The sequence below is a fragment of the Osmia bicornis genome, chromosome 16 (assembly GCF_907164935.1).
Source record: "Osmia bicornis bicornis chromosome 16, iOsmBic2.1, whole genome shotgun sequence".
Lineage (NCBI taxonomy): Eukaryota > Metazoa > Arthropoda > Insecta > Hymenoptera > Megachilidae > Osmia > Osmia bicornis.
The window spans coordinates 5,040,646-5,062,493 of NC_060231.1; the positions used below are offsets into that span (position 1 = coordinate 5,040,646).

A 21,848-nucleotide genomic window follows, 5' to 3' on the forward strand; every position below is an offset into this window, starting at 1 on the left:
TTGAGTAGTCCTGTGTATAAAAAGAACGAATGCTCCCATGGACAGTATTGTTCCAGGTCATTCAATAGGAAAGGAATCAATTTCACCAGAGAATTGGACTAAATTACCCTAATTCTCTCCGAAGGAATCGAAACGGTCCCACCGGGTCCAGGTAAGAAACAACGATGAAAACGATCGAGGATCCGGGCAACGGGAGATCAAATTACAAGGGGGATATCGCTGTCCGAATTTGCTGGATCATCAAACAACTTGTCTAATACCTCCGTCCTCAGACTAGCGTGACAATTTATATCTCACCCTTTCGGGAGGATCAGATTTCCTCGTGCAGTTCGATGCCGTCTGAAATCGTAGGGATGAAAGGACAACGCCGCGCGGAAGACTCGGTTCATTTACTTCCGGACTAGTTGCACACTCCTGCCGCCTCTCACTCCATTCGTCCAACTTAACTTCCGCTTATGCCGCTGGAGTTCGACTTGTTTGACGCGCGATCGATCGCGCCCGGTAACGCTGCTCGTTAGCAGCGAGTAATTACCTCCGCGAGCACCCTTGATACCCCTGCGCCGTGGCGTTAATGCGAATCAATTAAGCGTCGATTGGGTCTTTCTTTCGTGAGATAAGGGTCGAGCGAAGACGGGCCACGGCGGTCTTCAGGCATCCGGTACAACTGTTGGGGAATGATGTTAAGGACCTGGGGTCTACTGTTGCAGGCTGTGACATGGGACAACTGCTTCTGTGTCTAAGGCAGTAGGCCATTGAGGCTGGGTCTAGGGTGACCCCAATGTCCCTCACTTTAGGGTATGGCTTGTTAGAAGGCAGCTGTAACTGTCCAAGTCCCTTTGTCTACTGAATGGACCTTTCACACAGCTGGGTCCCAATTGATCCAGGATCAACTTAAATGGGTACACTCAAGCCGCTTAGTCAGGACATTGTCTTTAATTTTATAAAAGTTACTTCACTAAGGATAGGGTGTGTTAATTAAGTTTGTAATATACTCTGGAAGTGTAATGTGCAGAATCACCCTTCCAGGATTATCGTGTCACACAAATCCATAGGGACAAACGCAGAGGTCATCTGATTTCCAGTAATCTCAAGGATCTGACGGTTCAAGCTATCGATTCCCTTAGTATCCTTGTCCTTTAGCGTTAAGCGATTAGCTCCGCAAGCGTTCCACGAATCCAGCTGTAGAAACTCCAGTCTAATTAACCCTGTTAGGATTTCTCCAGGGCTCGATTTATGATACAAGCTTGCCAGAATATCACTAGTGAAACATAGTCCGAATCAAGAACTTACAATTCAACTCGTTAACTAAACACCTTTATCGCCGTCTAGCATTCATCATGCAAGTTCATATTAGCTCAAGTATTTGTTCATATAACCATGTTTTATTGGTTTCGTAATATATCAGCTGAAATCAAGGAAGAATTGCAAAAATCACGGCAATTCAACTTGATTCAAAGTCAGCGGAGATTACATCGCCCGAATATTTTCCCTCCACTGCGTAAGTAGCGAGTTACTTTAATTAAAGCCCGACACGCTGAGTTCCGTGCTGTTTAACACCCCGTTAAAGCGGACGGAAAATTAAGATCGACCGACCCCCATTGTCTGAGAAACTTCTTCGTCCCGAGAATCGACGGCTATTCAAAACACTTCAGGATTATTCGACGATTTATCCGACGAACTTCTGATCAGGTTTTAAACGATCTCGTTCACCTATGCATTGGATTAAATCACTACCAGTAATCGACACCATGAATTTAATATAATTGTAATTATAATTCTGTACAAGTTTGTCTTAACATTTTTCAGTTTGCTGTTCATTTCCCAAAAATTCGAGCATCCTTACCTCGGGTACGGTTGGGGCGAGGACTGATCAGGTAAAGATAGGTAATTGCGTGATAATGATCAGGTAGAGATTGGGTAGAATCGAGTACTGATTACGGGTACCCGAATAACACGTGCTCGACTAACTTTTGGGATGCCGCCCAATTTTGACCGAAATTTTCGACTCCTTTTACTACGCAGAATTTTCAGTTTCCACGTCGCATTAGCAGTTCGAACCATTCCGTAGATACAACGCGGAAACCAGGCAGACGTTTGCCATCAGTTGCTCGGAAACCGGGCTCCGAGCGATCGGAACTGTGTCTGATTGGGTTGAAAGGGGGATGGAAAAGAATCACGGCCGGAAAGGGGTGTTCAGAGGCGAGATTTAATAAAAGATTGCCCTGTGGGTCACAAAGGTGACCTCGTAGACCCGGTTAGAAGGAAGAGGGAAGGGCTTAATCGTGCGATAAGAAGAAAGTTTCGAGACGACCTGCAGTATCGAGTAGCCTGTTTTTTCGAGAGAAGCTTTCATCCCTAAGCCCTGCGAAATCGCGTTTACCCTCGTTACCCTCGGTGACACGGAAATGTTCAAGAGACGTACACTTTTGTTTCCGAGCTATGATGGAGTGCTTTCTGCGGCTAAGAGGACAAATTTAAGAATGTGGTGAAATAACTAACGAACGTCGAAACCTAACCTCACTTTTCTAAATCCTGATGGTCAATAAATTCTCTATCAAACTTTGAACTATCAAAATTATGTAAAGTCAGCAAAAGGGGGAGAATATCATGGAAAGGATATATCGTTCCTTTATTCGAATGCAGCTGCAGCCAACGAGGCGAGAGATTCTTCGGTTTATTAAAGAACCTAGACTCCCTTTTGCGGGTGTAATCTGAACTTGATTATTTAAAATTCAGCCGGTGCAGCGATTGCATTTTCGGCCGAAACGACCGCATGAAAGATTCAAGATAGGGTCGTAGCCAGAAAAATTGACCGACATAAATTATTTCAATATTTCTCTGCCAGAGGTTCCCACTCGGAATAACGCTTACAATTTTAAGGATACCGAACATCTGGGCTGTTATTTGCGTATTTTCGATAGAAATATAAAATTCGAAAATTCTGTGAAAGTTCAAGTTAAACGCATCGACGCAACTTGTAAATGATTAAAAAGGAGCTCCCTAAATGTCTGCCAAGAGGGTAATCAATGTGCATACTTTCGACACCAGTGTTCCAACCGTATTTCCGCTTAATTTCCAAACACTCTCAGCAGCCTCCGATCGCCTGCTTCCGGAATCTCGAAAACTGTCGCCGGGGAATGTCGTACATACACACTTAACCTCAAGCTGGTATTCGTAGCCAGCCAGCATCTCCTCTTCCCTTCATCCTGACCCCTCTTTTCGCCCAGACTATTCTGGTTCACGAAACTTCCCTCGTAAAATCACTGCGAAGATTTCATTAAGCGAACGTTTACTCGTCATCTGTTACGGGATAATGAACCTTTCTGGTGACAAGCTGGCGAAGAGGCGGAGAAACAAAGGCGGGCAACATGGGGAAAGAAAGAGAGGAGAAAAGGTAGCAAGAAACCCGACGAAATGGGAGAATTTATGGTCTGTGTTGAAGGCTTCAGGTCACAAGAACTTGTAATATATGTGTTCTGATGTATGTAGCATGTTTTTATAAAAGAACATGTAGCACAGATAAAAATAGTCAAGATGGTTCTGATAGAAATATGGGTACTAATGCTACCTCCAAGACTCTTTGTGATTTAAATTATATTAAACAATCTCTGATAATTTTCCTTTTCTGTAAAAAAATCTAAGTCCTAATTTCTAAACACCTTGGTATCAAAAGGTAGATTGTGTTTGCACCTCTGTCAGTCATCACATTTGAATCTATGTAAGTACATTCATAGCTTGCATGTTCTTTTATCTTCTATTTTGCATTTGTTATTTATGCTTTCACTTCATATAAGGAAGGCTTAATTAGAAGGCTTAATCTGAAAGTAAAATGCAACAGCAACTGAACCAGTCTAGATATCATCCTATAACTTCTACGTAACACTTAACACTGCTATGTTATATTCTTAATAAGAATATACAAATTTACATGTATCATGCAAGTACATTATATTCTTAATTAAATAACATTTCACTAGGAACCCTATTTATATATTTTTTTTAACAACTTATCTTTTCTCTCCACAGCATACTAAATCCTAAATACTCTGTTCAATAGGATACAATAGAATATCCACCCAGCACCCAAACATTTCAATCAATCTACTCAGCCTAAACAACTTTAGATCCCATTCTCAACGCCCAAACGACCTAACCTAACACGACCTAACCTAACCGACCAAGGGAGCATCCTTGTCATTCATAACGAACAGCTTAAAATCACAGCAGAGAACACGTGTTACCTCTTCTTTATGACTGTCGCGTTCCCGTGGAAGCGTGAAAAACACGAATTCGAAGCAACATCCGAGCAATGCTCGGCTTAACGCGCCCTCCCGCTTCCGTTCTTTTTTTCCAACACGGTTTTTTTCACGGGGATTCCAGTGCGCCGGTGAACACGAACGACCCCCGTAACCGGAATGCACCGCGTGCAGGAAGATTAATCACTTCTAGCCACGAACTTCACGATACTGGTTAAATGGTGTTCTAGCCAGAGTTGATTCGTGACTTCCATGTTCTCGCATTACTATCATCGATTGAGTCCTTCCGGCTGAAGAGCTGTTTATCAATCTTTTAGGTCGCTCTTGCTGGAAGTTTATAATTTACAGTAATGATGAAAGCGAAAATGCGGTACCAAGCGTTTCGCTTTCATCGAATCTTTATTACATTTGGGAATTGAAGATATAGGTACAGATGTATTAAAGATTTCTTTAATCCCCCGAGGGCGGACCATGGAGAGAGGCCCAATAAAATTTCTTTAGCTGATCATCTTTTCAGCTCTGCGCTATAAGTAATTGAAAATTTTCATTTCTACCCAAGTCAGTAACCGGCTGCCTATGAACTCGTGCCGGTGATCGAGGCGCCTGTATATCCACGGTATAAACTAGTTAAAAGTAAGTATTTCCATGGACCAATGACATTAAAACTTGGGAGACTTTCCATGACCGTTCGTGCGTCACGCGAGCTTCGTCGTGTAACGACTTTTTACACCATATGCAAATAGCCAGGCTGCCTCAACTTTTAATTGCACGCGGCCTGTTTTCCTGTTCCATGCCCCGTTAAACGGGACATCATGCCGCCCTGTTAATGAAATGCAAATTCCCGTGAACACCGGCTACCCCATAATACAACTGGATCGAATAACTGGTATTGGATGTTACAGTACATTTTCAGAGTAAATCGCCACATTTAATGTCATGACTTCTGTCATCGTGACGAATGCGAGTACGATTGTCCAGGTACTGGGTTTCATCCCTCGACATTAATTCAGGTTCTGTCATCTTTACGGATATTTCAAAATTTTTCTGAATTTTCTGTTATTCCGCAATCTTCGCTACAGCACACAGCTTATTATTTCGAAATAAAGTTGGATCGGCGAGTTTAAAATGCACACTCGCAATTTCCTTATCAACTTTTTTAATTTAACAAAGTTTAATTACTTATCCTGGCAGTTAAGGTGAACGATAATGTTTATCTTGTTAACATTGTAAATTTACATTACGGAACGCCGGTTCTCCCCGCGGAATGAAAAAATTTTTCATTTTATCGTGCAATGTTTACGGGGAACGGACGATTATTAATTTTTAAGCCCCCAATATCTCAAAACGTGATTTTGCTTCGTGTTTTTGTATGAACAAAACTGCTGATACCAATGTAAAACTAAAATTGCTGACACGTTTATTTTCAAAGAACACGGTAAATGAAATTTAAAGTTGGAATTCAAATTAAAACAAATATTTGAAATAAATATTTGAAAACTCCCCAAACAGAATATCTAGTGATATTCTAATCCTCTCCAAATCCTCGATAACGAGAAAAGCTTCAAGAGGTGCAATTATTTGCCCTACCACCTGGCAAGAGCTTCATCAACACTTATACTCCCTTCGGATCCTCCCCCACAACCCCCTCGACGCAGCTCATTAATCAGCCAGCATTAAATTGCGTCTCGACACGCAGGATTGCCACGGTTAGAAATCGTTCGTGGAAGGTGGCGATTTATTAAAAGCGCATCCTCATTGTCGCTGGAACCTGCTGACTACGACAGATCGCACGAACAACCACGCATACAGTGCCGCCATTCGGCGACGATATAGATATAGATTTACACATAGGGACTGGGAAATACACGCTCGTGAAGCAGGACACGCCGGTTGAATCCTGATGGGGACAGCGTCGCAGTTTGGCGCTGGTTATTCGCGCGTCTACGTGTATCTACGTAAGCATGTATGCACGTGCGGACGGGAAAGGAGCGTGTGTCTGGCTGCAGACTAATCGCATCTAATGAGTCGCACCCAGTCGCCGTAGATTAAAGCCAGCCGTTACAAGCGGTTAAATGGCCGGCGGACGCCTCCTTTTGTGTAACCGCGAAAAAAAAAAAAGAAAAATGCTGCGCGGAAAAATTGTTGTTTAGCCGCGAGGGGGCGAGCGGGCGTCTTGCCCGCGACGATCGTTCTAATGAACGGTACGGGCTGATTCAAAATGGGCGAACGACATTTTATACCAGTAACCATTTTCCGGGAAAATAGAGGTTATGTTCGTTGCATCGATTATCCTAATGAAATTTTAATTTCAATTTAAACCGGACACGTTAACCTTTCGTTGGGATATGGTAACGAGCTTTACATTTATAAAATTATATTTTCATTTTGTTGATTGTTTTATGAAAAATGGAAATACATAAAATTATTTGAACGTTCCATACCCCTTTCGCGGCAATTTTCCTTATCTGCCGTCACGGGTCCGCTCACGGCTATTTAAATTTTCAGCAGCCGTGAAAGGGTGGCCACCGTTTCCCGTCGAACATTAAAAACACACGGCCGACCGGCACACGCTGATTAATCGCCGGGGAAACGTATTAAAAATACATTAGCACGCTGCACGGTGGATATTGCTGAAACGTAACCTCGTGGTTTGCAACGATATACAAACGATTCGAATCTCGTTACGAGCAATGAAACCACCCCATTCGACGTTAGAACACGTCGATTAAATGGGCCGCGTGCTGCTTCCAGAATCAATACACGGAATATCCCCGGAAATTAGTTAAACAATTGTACAACCGGTTTTATCCACTCTACAATTGTACCTCTGTACAGTCCTGTTTTTTTATCATTTTAATCCTTGCCGGGGGTTATCAATTCGCAATTAGTTAAAATTCAAAATTGAATCGAAACCTGTTTTAGAACCCCTCTCGAAATTAACATCGACAGAAATCTAATCTGAATTACCCTTTATTTACCCTTTTCAATGGCCATCTGGAGATCTCGCACGCTGTACAATACACCCTACACTTTGGTCGTCCATTGTCATTGAAATTCCAACTATACCACTTATAATTATAAATCTTACTGTGACTCACCAATAATCACTGCTATTGAAACGGACTTTGCGACAACAGTGACTTACCTGAAATCAAAAATAGGATAATAATTTTAGTACTTATTGAAATTCTTATTACACATATGTTAATGGGTCTTTCCGCACAGGTGACGCTAGAAAAGCGCCATCTTAGGTTTCCAAAGCGTTCGACACGCGTCTTCTGAAATCTCACGGAGTAAATAGTAGCTTTTATGCAAACGCGTCTTCAATCCCGGCTTAGCGGTCGCCACCCCTTAGTTACGAGGCACATTTTTTGTTAAGAATTGCGAGGCCATCCCTTTTCGAGTGAAACACGAGCATAAAAGGGACATTAGGAATGCGCGTACCAAGTTTGGAATAAAAAATTCTTCTTTCCCAAGGATAAAGCCTAGTAACTTTCTCTATTGTGGCATGTAATTCATGTTCATTTTTTTTTTTATCATTTGGAAGAGTATATATACACAGCTGGCAATTAACTTGATCGGATCAGTCCATAAATCGCAGCGTAATTTCCTGTTGTAAATGTTAAACGCTAGGGGATGTTTACAGAAGGTAATTAAGTGTACACAACCGTCCAATAGACGATTTCCTAAATTTCCCTAGATTTTAATCCCGAGTTTCGTTAATTTTCTCCATTCCAAACATTCTGCACCGAACAATTGTAAATTGTTGAATATATAAAATCATCCTTTCAATCAATTTCTGAATATTATTAACAGTTTGCTTCGAGTGTTGACAAATCCGAGGAAGGAAAATTGCAAATTTACGTCTTAAAACTTTCCATTTGAAATTTTATTCCGTCTTTTTGTCTCGCGCAGCCGAGAAATTGAACGATTACAAACGTACAACGTGCACGAAATTTATTTCCCGTTTCTGAACGCTTTCGCGTCTCCGAAAGAGGAATTTAATCGCTTTCTTTGACCTTTATTTAATATCCCCGTCTTTGTTGGAACGAGATATAGGAGTATTCCATAAAGGGATACGTGTGCAAGATAACTCTAAAAGGTTGTTACAGGATTTGTAAGCGTACCGTGCACCATAAAGCCAATAGAAACGTGTCACGTGGATCAAAGCGAACCATGGAACGTTAGTAAAGATAAAAGATAAATTGACTTCGCGTTAAAGGAAAACTATTACAATTCAATTTCAAACAGGAAGATTATGATTACCTTGCACATAGAACTAGAATAGGTATGATTTCGATCCCTTTCGACCAAATAACAATTAATTAAAATAATTGAAGATGACGATTTACCATTTTAGATACCTATTCTGAGACAGCCTGTATTCTCAGGAGAAAACTGTTGAAACGCTAAAACGACCACTACCGGACTCCTAAAAGTCTCCAACATCAATTAACCACCCTCTAAAGTCTTGGGAAAATCGAAGAAGGACGAAGTTCGCCAGTTAGCGAAACGTTTCCGCGCCATTTAAACAAGGATCGGGATCGATCCTAAGGAAACTTGTCCTATCTTCCGCTTACATATTCCATCGCTTCTATTTACCAAAATTGTGTCACAGTAAATATGTGAACTCCTCTCATTGGTTCTCTATGTTCACACATATACACACAAATATAGGAGAATATTAGTTCTACAACTCTGGGCGATATTGAAACGTTTCCAGGCGAGCTGTCGTTTATGCAAAAACCTCGTACAACTTGCGAACCAAACGAACTTCCGAATGCACGCGAACGAAACGAAAGAATTCTCGACAAAGAATCGATGGTGACAGGGGTGGATACGAAGGGAGGCTACGAGGGCGATTGCAACCCCCACCGTTATGAAATCATAAAATAAAATCGCTTGTAATAATATTTTAATTTCACTTTTTATATCTATTTCAATTTATTTGCCAATCGAAAGAACATCGTCCAAATCCTGGATACTCGAACGCGAGGAAATACAAAAGCACGGAGAAAGATGCGGTCTAGAGGGAGCCACCAGTGGGCGAGGATAACGAACCAACGGATTACCAGACTCTAATATCATTACAAACTCCTCTCCGCTGAATATTACAACAAATACTACTCTTGGCTCATATCTCCAGTCTCAGATACACACAACTGCTCACTGGGTCACCCAAATCGTAGTTAATGATCGTGATCACTCTGCGAGTCAAAGTGGATTAGCGGACGTTCATTTATGTGAGCATATGGAGATTATGTCCTAAATTTAGGCTTAGGTTATATTAAGTAATAATAGTAAGAAAAATAAAATTATAAATTACCGGATAAATCATTGATAGTATAGCCATTAATAGAGTAGAATAATTCTACCCAACCTTCCCCTACTGTCTCAATATAACCTAACTTCAAAGCCAGTTATTCGAATCCGAATGTAAGCCACTGGTAAATATCATCTCCCTAAGTTTCTAAAGACCAATAAATTATCTGCACAATGATAATTGTAGGGTATTAACATCATTACCCAACATCGAAGAAAAATGCCAATTACAGAGACAAAAGCCTTTTCAATTAGAGAGGTAATAATCTATCTCGAGGAACGATTTACGATGATAAATGCACGACGAGTAGTCCATCTATATCATTGCACGTGTTTCCTCGCTGACACATATCTTTTAGCCGCTGGAGGATGTTCACGGATGCATTGAATCATCCGGCTGACGGTCGGGAAAATTCTATGCATGTTTGAGCGAGACGCGTTCACAGTCGTTCCTTTGCTCAGGGCTACTGGGAGCTTGGAGAGCACCGGCGAGTTCTTTTTATTCTGTTGGGTGGGATGGTTTCTCCTCTCTTTTTAAGGACAGAGGGAGCTTAGGTGGTTAGGTCAGAGTGTTTGCTGGTCGTTTGAGGACGTAAATTGGTGATATTTGGGGTCGAATAAAAATTTCCAGTGCGACCATTCAAACGATAAAATAAATTAAAAATAAAAACTGTCTTTTGGCACTTTAAAAATAATAGAAGATGGGGGATTTCAGTTAAGGAGAATAGAAATCCTGGGGAGCATATCAGATAATGAAACTCCATATCGGATTTCTTCACAGTCCATCAAGGTTCATCGGTCATAGGACCATTTCAAGCGGGTCTAGCAATGCTGGCAGCAGCGCAACCGCACGTGTGCCGCATAATGCTCTCGATATAGCAACGATAATCATCGGGCACGAGTAACGACACCAACACCAACAGCTGACAGTATCTACGGAATGCAATTCACTAAAGACAATGCTGCCGCGTTAAAAGGGCCCGTATAGATAACCTGGTGGCCTGGTCGAACATAACCTATACACGCGTGGCCACGTACGCCAGTCCGCGTAACGATGTGGGGAATCGATATGCCGTCGAGAAGAGTGCATGACCGAGACACGGTAGTTGTATCGTCGGCTTGTTTGCTGATAAAACTGCTTTACTGGTCGGACACTCGGCTAAATAATTGGTTAAATAATTGGCCGTGCGGTGGCCTGTCATTAACCCTTTGCCCGTTGCAATCCGCTTGAACTTTGAGCCCATCGCAGCTTTTCCCTTTGGTCAATTTTATTACGCCATTAGGAATGGTTACCTCTGTATTAGGTGTACCAACGAGTAATTCATTCTTCTCGTAATACCGCATTCTTTTTCTACTATTGTTAATGTTAAAAATTAAAATTATAAGTTTTATATCTTTTTAAAATCAGTTCTCTCTGCCAGGTGCCCTAGAAATACTTCTGAAAAAATAAATATCAAGTTGACTGCGTTGTTTTTCTCCCAAACTTTTTCCAAGTGTATCAAACAATGGTTACGGATCTGAAAAATTTACGGTAACGCCCGCCACTGGCAGATACAGGCATAACTCTAGGAATACTGCGAAATGTGTTCCGCAATACTGCTGACACTTGTGAGCTGTGAAGAAATATTGGCAGAACTCGCATGGAATTCCACGTTCCAGCTTTGGCGGAGATATTTCTCCCTGGACGATATTCAATGCTTGGTTCTTAAATTTGTTAAGCTACCCAAGATAAATGAAAAATCAATACAATACTTTTTATCGCTTTTCTTTCAATACCAAAGATCCTCGTCCGGACTGACGAAATAATTTAACCAGTTATATACCTGATTCCTAACCTAACTTCTGAGTTCAAGAAAATTTGTACAAAAAAATATTTGTCAGGACCAGGCTGAGCCTTCTGTCAGTAATAGACTTATGGAATATCCATGGGTGAAAAAATATCGTCACATTCGTCGAAGCAAATTGTGGAATGCGAGCACGATGGAATACTTTTAACTCGTTCCCGAACCCCGGATCTCCATGTCCCGGACGAGATATGGGATTTATACGTGTCGCGATCCCCGCGTGAATTCGATCTAAACAAATCACGGAATTTCATTTCTGCTACGTATCGGTCGGTGAATTGCCTTCGACCCCTGGGACCCCAGTGAGAGATGTATTTCTTACGGTGAAGCTGTATGTTGGTTCTATTAGTTGAGCACCTGAGAAGCCATTTTCTTTTCTTCAGAATACTTCTCAATTTCTTTCATCTGATTACTAACTTATTTATAATGTCCATACATGCATAGGATGAACATCTAACCAATATTGTTCCCAAGACGTGCTTGATTAACATGTCTCATCTGTAACGAGCTATTGCCAACAATATCTGCAGTTAGGCCGGATGTAGTATTACCCTAAACCAGTCATAATCCAGCACTAACACTTGTCCACTCTGTGTTGATTATGTATCTAGTCTAAGCTTGTACAGTGTCTGATTTCTACGTAACCTATGATTGATTTAAGCCTGATACAGATATGTCTTACAAGCTCAAGCAAGATTTGATTTAAACCTAACCTCTATCTCAGCCATATGTGTGTTCTTGAGTCGAATTTAAATTGGTACCATGTTCGAAGGATCTATCAGTTTCCATTATAGGTTTATGTTTAGGACAATATTCTTCTGTTTATGAATAAATACTAATTTCAATTAGGCACATCTAACCTTAATTATGCCCAACTAATTTAACCAAATCTGCTGAAAGAATCGACTTAGCCCAAACTGTGTCCCATATAAAAAAATCAAAGAATTTTTGTGTAAAATTTCTTTTTTTGAAAATCTGATATTTTCAAGATAGATCTTTTTTATACACCCTGTACATCTACCATTTCTTCAACAGCGATATCGATTTCCTCTCGAAGATTCTCGTCGAGACGAACGCGATCGACTCGCCCTAAGAAGAGAATACAAAAATATGTGCTTAAGCCCTCAATCGGCCCGTCTACGCGGCGATTTACATGAGAAGACAAAAACTTGCTTTCGAGGCATCCCTTCTACTCTTCTCTCTCTCACGGTACACGGAGTGCGAACGCGGCGGAAGGAAAAAGCTGGCTCAGCGAGACTCGCCCTGTGCAGTACTTTGCATTTTACAATGGCAAAGATATTATGTAAAGCGTCTGTACGCCGCACCAACACTAATGTATGCCTGCTTGTGTTACACGGGTAGACGTTTACGAATTTTCAGCGTTTTCCCCGTGAACACGCCACAGAATTGTTTTTCGACTATAGTTTCATTGTTTTTTCTTTACGGTCTACTTCTCTTTGTAGGTGCACCATTTTGTTATTCGACGCGACACTTAGATTATACGGGTCTATAAAAATTGATAAGGACGTAGAAAAAATTAATAAAAGGAAATTGATTTTATAATCCTGTTATTTGCATGAAAAAGGGATGAAGATTTTTCAAGCTGTAATTTTCAATCCTTGGTTGAATTCCCCAGTCTTTTTCTCCAAACTATGGCAAACGTTGCTGGGGACACGGGAAAAAGGACCAACGAAAAAGAACTAAATTTAAATGCTCGCCGAGAGTATCCGTGCATGCACACCTTGGTCTGGTACGTAAGAACCTCTGCGTCGTGACTACATTTCCATATGCAACACGACGCACGGGCCAAGTTAGAGACTGTGTACACTTTGTACACAGACACCGAGGTAAAAGCGTTACGCCAGGTAAGTGACACCGAGGGGAAAAAAAGGGGCGAAAGGGAGCATTTTAAATGCTCAAGTGCGCGGACACGGAGCAGCATCATCCAGCCGGCTGCATACGTTCGCGAGAAATTGTTCGAGACAACTCTGTGAGGTCGTTTCTGGTCGTGTAATTGGAGACAGCAGAATTGTTTGCCCTCGTTAGTTCTCTCCTTCATGTTTGTCGTTTGGGGCGAATAATTGAATGATTCGTAGACGAAACAATGTGATCTTGAGAGGCTGAGGTTAGGTTAGGATGGTGTTTGGAGGTTGGGAAGGCACTCGTGTACCTGAGAAGGTGTATCTTAAAATGAATTGTAAAAAGAGATTATAAGTTCTAAAATATGTTTTCTAAAATCAATCAGTCCCACAAAGGATGTGAAAAAATAGGTTAGGTTAGGTTAGGTTAAGACATTGACATACGCCATATTGAAAAACATTTGAAAAAGTGAGGTTAGAAATAGAAAAATCTGTGGACAAAGAATTCAAATCATTTAAGCCTGAAATATCTGAGAATTCAATGTTCAGGAACGACCAAACGCTTCGGTTTCGATCGTCCAAACTGTTTGCTAACAGTGACCAATTGCAGTAGCACCTCGATAACCAATTATGGGTCAAAAGGTCAACAAACCGACTCGCCACGAGCACAAATCGGGAAACAAGCGGGAGATTCGGATAAGCAGCGTTCTAGAAAAGCACACACTGCCAGAGTATAACTCATTTCGAATTTACAGATTAGATGGTGGACCGAGGACGATTTATGGGCTTTGATGGCCGCCTGTTTGAGCGCGGGATGCGACTAATCAGGTTGATTCGTCGAATTACGTGATCCGCGAAATATGTGATCAATACCGAGTGTTATATAAATTTGCGAATATTGTTACAGCCCTTAACGAACCGAAATAAAATAAAATAAAAATTTTTTTAAAAATCATTTTAAGAAAATTGTTTTGTGCATTACTCTACATTGGCTAAAGTTAAAAAGAACACAATTGATCAGACTGTTCTTCGTAATTTTAAACGCAAAGAGCCTCGATAACGGCATAGAATAATTGAGCGAACAAAATGCCCCGTGTCGTCCAATTAGGTGAGCCGGCACAGTAGCCAGTAACGATCATTTTTTTCTTCTCCCTCAAATCTCTGCACCCACTTTATAAGCGGTCTGATCCTAGATTAGAGTTAATTTTGAAACGACGAACCGATCGACCGTTCGTAAGTGGATTCTTCTCGGGCGTCGTCGTTGTCGATGAGCAGGATTACGTATCAGCCGGTTCGATGGAGTATAATCGAGTAACGAGCAGTCTAAAAGCGTCGACGAATAACATCGATCGATACCCTGACGATTTGTTCAAGCTACTAAACGCGTGATACATCATTTAGGTTAGATAAGATTTCAAAGTTAAAGATGGGAGAGATTAGGAGTCGAGAAATGGACCTTTGAGAGGACTCGAATTATCTGGGCAATTAATTATTAATTGAGCTAATTTTCAAAATAACAGGGTAATTTAGATGGAAGATCCTAATTAAAAGCACTTATAGCCTAAGTACCTTAGCCTAAATTTAGGTTATGGTACTTTTAGTGTCGTAACCTAAAACGGAGGAGTTGGTCAATTTTGGACACTTTTCTCAGTTGATATTTTTAACGAATTAAGAGATTTTATTGAAATTATTCAACAGGCATCAATGCCCCAAGAGAGCTGAACGATTGGAAATAAAAGGACCGCGCAAACAAATCTCTTTTGATATACGGTTTACTGCATCGCGACGCTCAACTTCAAACAGCTGCTGGATTGCCGAATTTAATGTTTTTTTTTTGCCTTTTTCCCGCGGTATGAACTCAAAGCTGTAGAATTTACGAGAGCTCATAGCTCCGACGGTCAAAATAAATCCAGCTGCAGCCCCGATGGTTAAAATAAATCTATACGCTGACAATACGTTTTCGAAATTCGGCCAGTGTAAAACAATTTTGATTGCATATGCTCTAAATTCCGTCAAAAGGTTTCAATTTGCCATTTTTCCCCTTTATTTTTCGGTGATCTTTCAACCTAGGGGTAATTCCACTTGTTAGTTTTTTTCAACTGGAAACAAATAACTTTTATGGCCAAAAGAGATACCATTTTTCAAACTTCTATTTTTTCAATCATTTACATTTTATATTCATTGAAATTTCCCCGCCAGATTGCCCTGCCCTCGCGAAGTTGCCCTCTGCCTGATGGAACATTCTCAGTTTTCATGAAAACTATTTCAAGCATCAAAGTTCACGAGTGAAAATCATTTTCCACGTTCTCCTTATCGATCGATTAAGCATCGAACGGCAAAAGAACGAGCAATTAATCGATGGTTGCCGTTGGAGAAGCTCAAAGATTCGTTTTGCCCGTACACGAACCTCGGGCTAATTGGGTTCTCGCAGTGGGTCTTCGTTTTACCATCGAACGAACGCAACAGTTGAAATTTCAGCGTGGTAAAAAGGACGTGAAAAGTGTCTTCTTTCTCGCTGGGAAATACTGTGTTAGCAAAGGAACAGACGAAAAATGCCCCGCTCTCGAATTCCGGTTCACTGATTGACACAAGAATCTCACGGGCCCTCTCATCGTAGTTATCTTCAACGTTTCCTCGCGTTCCAGAACGCTGCTTGCTTTGTAGCTGTACGCCGAGGAGAAGCTTGTCAAGAATTTTCCCTAGACGACGACGTCGACGACTTATGAGAGAGGCCACGTTAACAATACTTTATTACCGTGTATGGCCGGGAAAGTTGGAGAGCCGGGAAGAATAAGGCTCGATCGCCCTTGAATCTTCGATGGAGAGGTAAAAGTTGTGGTGTGCCGAGAGAATGGGCTTATTCTTTGGAAGAAAATTGAGTGACGGGGCCTTTTCATCCTGAATCTTACTGTGCGAGTCGATTGCAATCAACTGGTTAAAAAAGTAAAATGGTTAACCCTTTGACTGCCATGTTAGCTGCATTTTAGGTTATGTTCAACAGTTCTGTTTTCTGTGACAAAGTGTTTCTATCATGAATATCACTTCCCAAATTAATTTTCTAATCGAAAACTTACAATTCCAAGCACCCTCTGCATAAAAATCTAACCTAAACCTAACCTTACCTAACTTAATTTAGGCATCCAGCTATTGTCACAGCTATCTATACACAGAAACTGGAAATGCAGACACCGATCGCGAGATATTATGCAGAAAATTGCCGACGAAAGAAATCTGTGGCAAGAGATGAGGACAGGGATCGAAGGGGATCGAAATCCTGGTACCAAAATAATGTAGTCGAATCCTGCCCTTGGTATACATACGTGTATATGTGGGGGGAAATACATGCGTGTAAATAGGGTGAAATATGAAAGGGTAGGTGGAATAGGGAAAGGAAGGGCTGCATTGAATTTTGACCGACGTAGAAAGTAATATTTGTCGCCTTATTTTTTCTTGGATTTATGTATATACCGTTTCTCATTATTAATACATTAATACATTAATATTAATACATTTCCCTCCATTTTCCTTTTACTATGTGCTTGCATATAGTTTATAAATAAAAGGCTTTGCGTTCCTATTTCTCTGATGAACAAGGAATTATTTTACTTTCCATGTTAGATTTGATTATAGGCAAAGTATCAAATTTCATAACCTTTCTATTTGTTGCTAACAAAGAACTTCACACGAAAGAGCTGGAAACTGAAACGACCTTTCTCTCAAACTCGGCGCGCAGGAAAATACATAAAACATCCAGCTAGGCAGTTATGTTTCGCTCGGTCGGTGAGCCGTGGGTGCGCGTGCTCGCGCAACAACGCCAACAGCTTCGCGAATTCCATAAACGGAAGCTCCCCAAAAATCTGAAACTTCCGTACATCAAACGAGCTGGAGAACAACACCGCCGCGAACACAACGAAAGCAAACAGCCCGACAACGATCAACGGTACAACGCCTCCGCGAACTGTTCTCGCCACCCTCGCGCCAAAAGCCCGAAATTTAAGGGCGTGGAGCCATTAAATAAAGTTATCCGTTCAGTGGATGCTACGACCGAGCACCTAGCATATCCTGGAATTCACTTGCAATGAAACAACTAAAAGTGTACCATTCCTTTTCCCCTGTTTCAAGGAATCTCTAATTTGTTCGTGAAACGCTTGTTTCAAAGTTTTCAAATAAAATAAAATATCTACTTTATGAATAAATCAACTATGAATCATTATAACTGGTATTTTGAAAAAATGATTAAAAATTGAAACTGTTGAATAACAGATGGAGTTCTGGGCTAAATATGATCCAATGGTAGAAGATTATTCTGCATAATTTATCATATCTATATGTATATCAACGAAAACAAATAGTTATTTTCTAGGGGGTATATATACGACATCCGTCTCGAAAGGGTAAGAACGGAACTGAGAATTCCAATTGCGCCGGCATCAAGCGAGACAAGGTTGCCGTTCCAGCAGACATTGACCCCCGGAGACTAGAGAGGGTGGTGTTTTGGGGAAGATTGCCCAAGAGAAAGGTCGAGAACGGAATGAAACGAGTGAGAGGAAGCAACCAGAGAGCAACCCCTTCTCTCAGACTCGTGAAATTTCCCTCTACCTCTGCTTTCTTCAGCCCTTGCTAAGCCTCTTTTCCACTGCCGCACTAGACCACTCCATGGGCTAGCCCTTCTTCTCTATAGGACGATTCAAAACAAATTACAAAATGCTTTGAAAATTTTTTAAAGAAATGTCTCATATCCGAATGGGCCCTGTTCTGTTTAGATACTGACGCAGATCTTTAGAAAATTAATTTAATAAGTGCACCTGAGATACATTCCTGTTGCACCTGTCTAGATTCTACTTAACAACCCCATCCCTAACGACTGTCCATATTTAGCGATTCACCCTGTTTCATTAAGGACGTTAATGATGGTTAGTGGCGTCGTTACTAGTTGCAGAGGAACAGGGCTAGTCGGTTAATATCGCCGTCGCTTAATGTATGCATCACTGTTCATATTATTAAAGTTACGGTGCAAAGGAACATTCGATTAGCAGTCGATGTACACAGGTACATAGAGGGGCATTGTATCGACTCGTTTACTTCACGGTGAACTTAATACTGACCCGTTGTTATTAACGGATTAATTAACTAAGAATGTTCTTAAATGAAAATTAAACATTGCGTACATTGTTTGTGCCGGATCTAATTAACATTCTGTTCTTTAATATTAAATCTTTTTATAAAAGTCAGGATATAAAGAGAATAATTTGTTAATTATCTTGAAATTCTATAAAAATGACCAGTTTACGCAATTGAATTAATAATTAATAGCATATTATGTTCCCTTTTGCATTCAGTCAAGAATTATTCGTGTTCAATCTGAATATCCTGCACGCGGTTATTAAGCGGTAATTAATTCATTAGAAATAAAACATTTTGTAGCGGGACGCATTGTCTGGATGCGAGCAAGCAAGCATTTTTATTGAAAATTAATATCGAAGACAGGGGAAACGTGGAATCAAAGGAAACCGAGTAATTTAATGGCACGGAAACACGGCCGACTTTTCAGTTCCAATTAAAATGGCTCGCGTGGTGAGTCGCGGGCACGGAAATGAAAAATAAATTATTTTTCAATTAGCCCACAATATCTCTACTACCTTTCACTCCCAAAATGAAAAGAATAAAATCCACCATTATTTTCGTTCGAATAAACACGATATCGTTTTAGGGAAACGAAACAGAACAAAAATGAATCTCTACCCGCAAATACACTTGTTTCCATGCCAGTCTTTTTTAAGAATCGCGATGAATATTAATAAATGCTAATGTATCTCGAGGACTAATTTGCTTCAGTCATGGTGTATGATCAACATTCACGCTATACCAAGAAGGAACGACAAAGAACCGCTGCTTTTCAACGTGTACAGTAGTACTGCATAACCGATTGCTCAATCCGCCCCCGAGGTACCCCAGTATAGGAGGGGGTCATAGTATTCTACCTACTATAGCTCTTTGTCTGCCGCTATTGCTCGAATAAACAAAAGGCTATCGATGGATCCGTGGATTCCATTGGTTATGGAAGAGCCAAGAATCTCGTAACTAACGCCAATAAGTCGAAAAGCTGAACCAATGTCAAGGAAGTCTCACAAAGGAGAACATTGCGAAGCGTTCGAAGTGGATGTCCTTAATTCCCTACGAGTAAGATCTAATGAAGCAATTCAACCGTGACCACGGACCGTTTCAAAGTTTCGAGAAATGTCCCCGTTGTACGAGATGGCCGGTACATTACGGGCTGTAATATCAGCCACACCGATGCCGCAGCTCGCCTATATTTCGCCAACTATACTTCGACTGCACATACGGCGCAAACCAGAAACACGGTCAAAACATTAGCTACTACGGGACGATCATTATTAGCGCACCCACCTCCGCCTCCCTTCGAAACGATAATGTTTCATGCTAACGGGGCAGCTAGTCGTTAGAAGAGCTCTAATCGTCGTTGCTAACTTCGCCCAATTGATTCCGTGCCCCGGGAAGCGCGACGAACCGTTATCACGCTGTGTACAGCGGCCTGTGTTTACAGCAGCCTCAAGGTTAACCTTGAACCCTGAAGCCTTTCCGGATCAGGTAAACAAGATCAATCGCCAGTGTCAGTCATCCCTGGGACGAGGTTCTAATTCACATTTCTTTGTTCCTCTTGAGTTATGTCCTTAGGCCGAGTCTTTGTCCGGTGCTAAAAATTAAGTCGACCCTTAAGAGGGTGTCCTAACCCAGATCCAACCCAGACAGTTTCATAAGGTCGCAGAGAAATGCTGCGGTCCCTCTGAAACTTCGACCTGTGCTAAACTTATGCAAATTGCCAGAGTAAACAATGCTCGAGTTCAAGGGCCGAGGCGAAGGTTAAAGTCATTCCGGGCGCGGAATTAAGCGGTCCTGATTAAGAACCGCTCGCAACAATTGCTACTCCAGATGTAATAGAACCCGAGTACCCGGTATGCCCGCCTCTGCCCTCGCTCGGTCAACGCGGGCACACACGTCCGGCGTGTCGGAAACACCGCTGGACTGCGCGAAATTTCAAACGAACAATGCGCGTCACACCCGCCACACCGGCCTACCATAAGCAACGGACCCTGTCGGTATGGGGCCACACCATGGACTTGTCCCACCTGGTCTGACCACTCGCGCGAAAATAATCAACACGTACCTCGAGGCGGACGAGTCCGAGTCGTAGACCGGGTGTCCTTGACACGTTGCAGACAGCACCGTGGGATCGATGTCCTGGTCACCAAGGGAAAACAGGAGGGAAAGAAAGATGTAAAAAAGAAAAACAAGAAACGATCCGTTGCAACACACACCACACCTTCGCGATCACCAGGACGGGTCCGCGTATACCGCGGCTATTTTATTCCCCGATCGGTCGGACCAGTTACAAACGTCACGATTACAGGGTTTACGATCTCTCCCGTGGAGTTGTCAGTCGCGTTACATCTCGCCGGTACACCGACGCGACTCGAAGCGACGAGGATTGAATCGCGGTTCGCCGATAACTGCCGATGACGCCGGGATACAGACTCGGCAGGCAACGCGACCAACCCCGCGGAACACGCATGCGCGCCACCCCAGACCTGCTACCCCCCTCCGCCACCAATCACGTACCGTACAATGGTTCGGGAAAGCTACTGTTCCCTACTGAGGCCGAAGTGCCTTTTCTGGCGCAGTTTTTTGAAAGAGGACGCCGTTCAGTGATACGCCGTCGTGGGAAGGACAGGTTTAACCCGAGCGGGGCTCGATGGAACACATCAAAACTTTTTAATCCCTAGCGCCAAATTTCGTATCCCGTATGAAAGGGTGGATATTAACAATGAATCTGTGTTCCTTTTTTTTCTTTTTTCTTTTTAATAATATGAATGATGGAAGTAAAATGATTTTTAAGAAAAGCACCCTTAGACTCACAATTTTTATCATGATTCGTATACCGTGTGCAAATAGTAGAAAGATTCGATCGTTTCACCACGTTCCATCCGAAAACATTTTTCACGACTTTATAGGAACGGCGGTGTCTGGCTTCCGACGATATTTAAGAAAGCCCTCGATTCATCGTGGCACGTAGCTACGCTAAGAGGTTTCAACGGCACGCCAATTTCGCCTTAAAGGTGTCTACTGTGTATTGAGAATTCCCGATTGAGTTTGCGAACACGTTTGCACAGCCAAGCACGCCGAAAGTAAGTTTAAAGAAACGCCCGGGAACTTCCTCTATAAAGTCGACCTAATAACGCTTTTTAGATACACGCGTAACTTCCTGCCGGAGTTTTAAAACATCCTTCAGCTACACGTCACCTCTATTGATTTCTCTACGACCTGCGACACTTGTTCACATTTTTAACACTAATTTTCACTTGTACAGCTGGTTTAGAAATTTATTGAATTATTTTGAACATTGTTACAGGAAGCTTGTAACCCTTCGCGAGTTAACCGATATTAATATACGGAGGCTGTATTAGCATCGAGAACGAATTTTGAGGCAGGTATTAATCATACCGCAGAGCTTCCATACTAATTCGCTGATACCGATGAAACGCATTAAA

The 21,848-nt window shown here is 41.7% G+C and overlaps 1 protein-coding gene across 3 annotated transcripts in view; it reads right to left on the bottom strand.

Annotated features, from left to right (window-relative positions):
• The window catches only part of LOC114871505, a 191,234-nt gene extending 170,437 nt beyond the window's left edge, over positions 1 to 20,797 (bottom strand). For 2 of the 3 annotated variants that reach the window (XM_029177478.2, XM_029177477.2), the window contains exon 1: positions 20,468 to 20,797. The gene's annotated coding sequence lies outside the window, so the exon portion shown is untranslated. The remainder of the gene's footprint in view (positions 1 to 20,467) is intronic. The other variant, XM_029177482.2, reaches the window with a different exon arrangement.
• Positions 20,798 to 21,848: the final 1,051 nt, after the last annotated feature.